Here is a 6,067-nt window from a genome sequence, read left to right as displayed (position 1 = left end):
TTGGGGCAAAGTCTCCCAGAACATCTGAATTACTGCTACTTTATGACAGGTACTGATTTACTGAGGGTTGTGCCGACTTCCTTTTAAAACATAGAAATTATGGATGTTCTTGTTTCTACAAACTATAAGCTCTCCCATTTGAACATAAAAGTATACAGAAGTTCTGTGTTCTGAAGCTGTGAAGCTTGAGACTGCTTTTTCATCCATAGTGCAGCTCTGCATAGTCCATCCACATACATACTACACTATACTGTCTGTGGACTACATATATGCATATCTTGTCTATAGAATGATTACATTATATATATAAAATGTACATTTTTATATAATTATGTAAGTTTGTTATATACAAATAATAATTTCTACTATATAATCTGATGCCTCCAAACTACAAAGCTAATTTGAACGACATAAGCAACTGAATAACTTATAGAGTATGTGGCCATTAAAAAGGATGAGGAATTAAGATGAGGAATTAAGATCTGACACTTGAAAGCAAAAACAGCGCAAATATTTAGTGGAAAAATATGATTTACAAACTGTCCCTGTCCTATTTTGTTGTTTTGGTTTTTTTTTACATAATACCTGGATTTAAGTCGCCTGTGTAATAATCTGTAGTATTTGCTTTGAGGGAAGCAGGGCTTTAGAAATTAAACACGTCCAAAATTAACTATACTGTTTTCAAGCAGTTGAAATCCTGCATGCCATCACTGTAAAACATGTGATGGTGACACATGATGCCTGATTTAATGCCCATCTGATTTTATCTAATGACTTATTCAAATATGTAAACTTTTCTTTTCCTCTCTTGCCCATACTCAAAGGTATTAATCTCTCCATCTATGTATCTCTTCTGTCTTTATTTCAAGAAGTAAAAGTTATGCTGTTATGCTTATTCTTCTGAAAGCAATAACCTTCTCTTATCCTATATTCCACAGATATGAACCAACCTTAGCAGGTGTGCTATTCATGACTTTTATGTTTGAGTTTCACTGTCTCTAAACGTTTCATAGCAGATAGTGAAAAGAGAGAAATGGCCTATTTCATTAAAAGCTTGATAAATGAACTCCCATCACCTCTCATCATAAGGACTGTGTGAACTGCTGCTCTGAGAAACACATAAAGATTAGGCTAGTGTTAATTCACAAAATGTAGTACTATTTAAAGGGGAGATCTGCCATTTGCCCTCCTACTTCTCTCCTAATTTTTACATCCATTTGTTCTCTCAACCCCTCACAGTAATTGTTTGCATTAATTCTATTCATTTTGACCTTAGTCTAGACACACAGGCTTTTGACTGAATGTTTATGTCTACTGTTGGGTTTTTAAAATAATTAAAACCATCGTTAATAAGTTATATTGGTTTTCTTAGTGGTGTGAAGGGAAAAAATCTCTGCCATGTTGCAGACTTACAGTGTTGATCTCTGCAAATTCTACATGGCAGAGTAGTCTCACGTATTACAAAATTTTTTCTTGAGACTGGAATTGTCATTTTAAGGAACTTTTTCATGGTGAACATACTTTAATTTCTAGAATGTTGCTTTTTATGACTGGATGTTTTTATAATAAAATAATGTTTAAAATAAACACAGTTCTGTAGTAAATTCATCTCGTTAAGAGTTTTTGAGTCCACTTTTAGCTTGTACGTTTACTGTGAAACATTAGCAAGACTGAGGAGCAAGTTCACTAGCTTCAGCAAAACAGTCTGTATATTAAGTATAGGCAAAAATGCACAGAAAGTCTGCACCATTCATCCACATTTTGTAGTTGCAGGAATCTACATGCTGTATCTATTTCTAATCTTGCATCTGTACACAGTGTGAAAACAAGTAAGCAGCTACTTCAGGACAAAAAGATACAGGGTTTTTTTAAACAAATGCCGTGCTTCCATCACTAGACAGTGTCAGAGCGAGAAAAGATACAGGATGAGGTCATTGGGGAAAGGATGCTCCCAGTGTCTAGTAGAGAAGGCAGTTGTGGTTATGTTGGAGTTCTCCATCTCAAAGAGCACAAGAAATAATTGCTGGCTTGAAGGAGGAAGGGGAGACCTTCATCTTTTCAGTCTTCTACATTCTTTATGTGGATAATTCCTCCTCACTGAGTAGTAGTAGGGCTGAGGCCAGACATCCAACCACTAGTTTTTGAAGTATGTATTTTAACAACTTGCCCATACAAATGGACAAGTGTGTGGATGGATGTCCTTCTCCTCCACAGTAAAATTAATAGGGCTGTGGTCATAGTACATTTATCACTGAATTCCATGAATTTCCCTTGGTTCTCTGATTTATGTTACAATCTTACAGACTAAATTACGATATTCCTGACCTTTTTTCTCTTAATGTTACCTCAGAGCTTTATGTCATCAACACTTTTCTCCCTTTTCTTCCAGAGACTTCAGTGATGTTTGAAATAGTGTTGGTTCAATAGTGAGCCTAAAAAACCAACTCTATTAGCCTCGTTTCATCTTGGTAACTTATTATTGTCTTCCCTGTCAGTGCAACTTTTCCCATGTTCCTTACACATAGTACATTCTCCATTTTCATAATATTATACTCATTCTCATTTTGTCCATTTTAAACTAATTTCTTATGTTGTGCAATATCAAACATTGTATTGAGGTCTAGATGTATATTTCAGTTTGTCTAGAAATCAACTTTCTTTTTCAAGTTGAAGTATTAGTTTATTTGTATTGATATGTTTCAGTAAATTGGTGGTGAGTTTTCCACTTTCCTCTAGATCTTTAGTTATTCTCCCTTGACAACTTACTCCACAGCTTTACGTGCTTGTTGCAGGAGCACCCTTTCAAGTGCTTTTCAGAAGGGCAAGGTGTGCATTATATTTTGGTCTAACAGATACTCAGTACAGCTTGGTTCTATTTCAAGACCCTTTTTCTTCTCCTTACCTGAATATTTCCCACATTAAAGTTTTATTTGTTAGAAAAACAGGAGAGAATAGATCCACTCTAAAGTGTGCATATATAGGTCCTTGAAAATTTACCAGTAAAGGGTTGTATAATTTGAGTGGGAAGTATTGATTTCTGAGAACAGGGGCTATTATTCAGACATATTCTTCAAAACACAAACATCTAAACTATAGGTGGATCAGTCCTGAATGGACTGAGTGCATCTAGTTCCTAGTAGTTGCAAAGTTCTAGAAAGTTTTGCATGTTTTGTAAAGTTTTATGTGAAAAATCACTCTGTTTAGGACACCTCTGGATTATTTTAGATTTACTTTATGAAATACTGGCTTCTAATTATTATCTATAGAATAATTATATATAGAATATATATAATAATTAGAATTAGAATATAGATAATAATTAATTAGAATATAGATAATACTACAGAACATCATCAATTTAGAGGATTTTTTTTTTTCCTCCTTCAGGCTTTTCTAAGATCTGTGTTAAGTATCAAGTGTTTGATAGATTTGCTGTGGTGGCAATGCTGTGAAGTTTAGAATGAGTTTTTGTCATGTAGAGAGCTATGTGCAGAAATGTAAAAAATCTTCCAATTTGATACAGATGTGGAAGTATCCTGGTACTCTGATTTGGTATCAAAGCTTGTGATTGTGTGGATAAAGACTCATATTCTATTCTGACCATGAAACAAATATTCTTATTGGCAAAGGGGGAATGCATTAATGCTTTTTAAAAATCTGTATGTATATTTGCACTTATAACTGAGGCAATCCAAATAACTTCTGATTTTAGTGTAGAAATGTATTGATCCTGGCTTTAGATTCTATCTTGAACTCTAATGAAAATACCGGGAAATTTTCTTTTGAGCTTTTCCTTTCCCAACAAGCATGCTAATTAGAATGTAGATGGGTTTATTTGATGAAATCAGTGAAGCTTATTATCTTTTAAACTTCCATTATATTTTAAAATGTTTTTCATAACATCAGTTTGTACTAAGATATAAAGCAAGATGGAATTAGGTTCACAATTTTTAATTATCTTCTTTTTACAAATAATTGGGGTTGGTAGGAGGAATAATTTAATTCTGACTCTTTAAACAACTGTTTTTCAACCAGTATGAAAGATGAGATTGAGATACAACTTTTTAAGTTAGTCCCAAATTCTCTCTACACTGTACAAACGATAGTAGAATCTGACTCTGAGTTTTGAAATATAACATAGCTGGTTTTTTGTATGCATTTTAAAGTGTATTTGCATAATTGGGTGTTTGAAACTGGATATCACTCATGTACTTTTTGTACATGCACAACCATGCATCTAATGCATCAGTATATTTTTCACTACTGAAATGTTGCGTTTTTTCCTAAACAGTCATGTGTGGAATAACTGTCTACAGGTTCTTTAAAAGAAGAACAAAACCCATAAGTACTGAAATGCAGGTAGTTGTAAACAGTGCTGTGCAACATATTTGTATTAGACCCTGCAATTTGTGTTCATTAGTGATGTTTCCTGCAAATTCTTAATTCTCCCTTGTCAACTCTTGTACTTGCTTTGATATTGACTGCTCGTTTAGTAAAATGTATGAAGATGGAAAAAAATATATAATTTCGATTAGTACGTTACAGCAAGTGTTGCTTCCAAAGCATGACTGTGAAATACCTCTCTTCACAAATAAAAAAAAACTATGCAGACAATGAAAGTTGGTCTTTTCTGTATTACTATTTCCCTGACCAAATGAAAATATATTTATGTTACTTTTTATTATTGATTTATTTAAAATATTTTATTTTTATTGTGTGACTATATTGTGTGCTGCTTCTTAATAATAGAATTTTGATATCAGATGCTCAAATCCTAAGTGGAATTTTAATGAAAAAAGCCAATCGAGTAGTTATATAAGGATGTTATTCTTCATACATCACATACTCCTTTTACAACACAATTTTATTTATTATCTTGAAATTAATACATTATAAAAAAATAGTGGTATCATTCTGGGACTCCAAAACAAATTTATACAGTATTTCCTAAATAAGTGAATGACTTGTAGGAAACATCTACACTTAGCAAAAGAGAAGAGATGATGAGAGCCAAAATATGGCATAAGTAGTGAGCTTGTATTGTTTTGGGATAAAGGAATTATGAGCCCTGTTAGTATGGCTTCCTCTTCAAGGTAAAATGGTGTTGACTGGAATAGAGAAGAGTCCATCTCCTGCCAGCTGCTCTCTCTTCATGCTGGCAGTCTGCTTTCAGCACTAGTTACCTCAAGGAGAAAAGAATACCTCAGAATTCTTCTTAATTCTGTTCTCTTTCATAAAGACTTTGTAAGATATAAGTAGGAATTTTTTTTTTCTTTTGTTGTTCTTTACTTTGTTCAAATGCTGTTTTGGTTTGAGTTTATATACATGAGTCATATCAGCATGGTAATTGCTGAAATTAGTGGTCAGAAATGTTTGCTATTTGAAAGTGGACTTGCTGGGAGAAGCTGATAAACTAGTTTAAAAAAAACCCCACATATATTGGCAGAATAGGAAAACCAAAACCATTTAGAAGTGGTGATGCAGTGATTTAAGTGTACTAGTAATACTTTTTTGTATTTTATTTAGAATTTTAAATTGGTGAGAATGTACTGAAAAATCTAGTCTTTAACACTAAAAACCTCCAATGGTTCTGGTATTTTTTTTTTTTAAATAAAAGCTTTTTTGGTACAAAGTTAAATGGCTTATAAAGCTGACAGCAAAGTGGGTTTTTTTTTTTGTGCAGGGATTTTTTGATTTTTTTTTTTGTTGTTGTGGTTCATTTTTTTTTTTTTTTTTCATTTTACCAAATATATGTGTGCTTCTGTGTGTTACTTTGACTCAAACAGAAAAATGTAGACAGATTCATAACAAGATCATATCTTTATGGAAAATTTTTGCCTCTCTGAAGCACAGAGATTAAATGTATCAATGTGATACTTTTGGAATTAACTACACATTCTATTCTGAAAAGATTCTTTTAATCAAAGTGTGTTTGTGGATTCTTTCTGTGTTACCTTGGAAATGAAACACAGAAGACTTTTTTCCCCCCAGTAATCAAAATCATAATGGTGTCAATATTTAATAATACCTTCTTATTAATATATATTATATTAACATATAACATGTA

This window comes from Phaethon lepturus, unplaced genomic scaffold (genome assembly GCF_000687285.1).
Source record: "Phaethon lepturus isolate BGI_N335 unplaced genomic scaffold, ASM68728v1 scaffold4992, whole genome shotgun sequence".
Lineage (NCBI taxonomy): Eukaryota > Metazoa > Chordata > Aves > Phaethontiformes > Phaethontidae > Phaethon > Phaethon lepturus.
The sequence above is the reverse complement of the archived record's forward strand: the minus strand, read 5'-3'. Positions refer to the sequence as shown.